Here is a 1,331-nt window from a genome sequence, read left to right as displayed (position 1 = left end):
GTGGGGCGTGCATGAGACAGTTCCGTGCGATTAGACTCATACGCACAACAGCGGGGCTGTACCCTACTAGAGGACGCTCCAGCTGCCACACGACAGGCGCAAAAGAAACTCACTGTAAACGTGGGAGTCATCTTTCTCGCCCAAGTCACTTGGGCGAGAAAGTGGTGTATTGCCACACTACCCAAAAAGAGCGAGAGAGAGAGAGAGCAAAAAGTACGTCCGCCCGCCATTGGCCGTTACTAATCTGCCACACGTTTAGCCTCTGCGAAGCTCTCAGAGCGCCTGTTGGGTAGGCAACATCTGCCCTGCAGTGCATGTGTGTACTGCGGGCTGGCCTACCCCGAGTCTCGCAGGCGCTGAGCAGCCCCCCGTCCCGTAGTCTGCCGAATGACTCCAAATGACTGGAGAAAAAAAAACGGACGCACTTTTTGGACTATCGGACGATCCCAAGGCAATAGTAAGGGTTGCTGCCCTCTCGGTTTTCACAGTGCAGGCACAGTTCGCCCGGCCCTGGCGATGACGGAGGCGACGCCGCCACCCTCCGCTCGGCTGCAGGTACCTTCCCGTGGAGCCATCCCGGCGCGGGTAACGGCCCCAGACAGCTTTCAGCCCCCGGGTCTAACCCTATTTCCACTCGCACTGTGTGCGCCGGCCGGGGGCGCCGGGGGCTAGCGGAGCGGGCGCGCTGTTATCCGCTCTGCTGAGCGCTAACCGCTTCCGAGCTTCGAGCTTCAGAGCGCCGCCGTGCTGAGCGTCGCCGTCTTGCTAGTGCTGACCGCCCCCGTACTGAGAACCGTGCCGAGCACCACGTTTGCTATTATTACTTATTTTTGTAAATTTATTTGTTATTTTTGTATCTTGTTAAGTGTCATGCAAGACGTTATAGGTTTTAGCATTAATGGTTAACAAAACTTTATGAGGTGCTTATTGTATGTTAAGTCACGGACCCCTGCGATCACGCGGTCGGTCGATCCGATACCTTCTATTCTGCGGCGTGGCGAAAAAGTCCTGCTCCTCTGGACTCGTGCTCTTTTCGATGTGGCGCAGCCATGTTGCTAATGGAAGTGCTGAAGGAAGTGGACGAGTGAGGGGCTGGAGAAGAGAGATAGGGGTGGCGGAGGAGGGGCCAGAACGGATGTGGAAGGGCGAGGGGAGGGACGAGCTTCCGGCGGCCGAGTGTGTGAAATAGCGTCAGTTTGGGTCTAACTTCTTTCTGGAGGCAGCAGGGAGTTGTGAAGAATGGCCCTGATTGGAGCGTTCCGACGAGCGTCTCTCTCTCTCTCTCTCTCTCTCTCTCTCTCTCTCTCTCCTGTCTCTTCTCTCTCTCTCTC

General features: G+C 56.5%; 1 protein-coding gene across 1 annotated transcript in view; it reads right to left on the bottom strand.

Moving 5' to 3' along the window:
• LOC113214399 (UDP-GlcNAc:betaGal beta-1,3-N-acetylglucosaminyltransferase 9) overlaps positions 1-1,331 on the bottom strand; it is a 72,440-nt gene that overhangs the window by 21,602 nt on the left and 49,507 nt on the right. The gene's annotated exons all lie outside the window — the stretch shown is intronic.

Source organism: Frankliniella occidentalis, unplaced genomic scaffold (genome assembly GCF_000697945.3).
Source record: "Frankliniella occidentalis isolate FOCC.00 unplaced genomic scaffold, Focc_3.1 Scaffold5, whole genome shotgun sequence".
NCBI lineage: Eukaryota > Metazoa > Arthropoda > Insecta > Thysanoptera > Thripidae > Frankliniella > Frankliniella occidentalis.
This window is presented reverse-complemented; position numbering and strand designations above follow the sequence as displayed.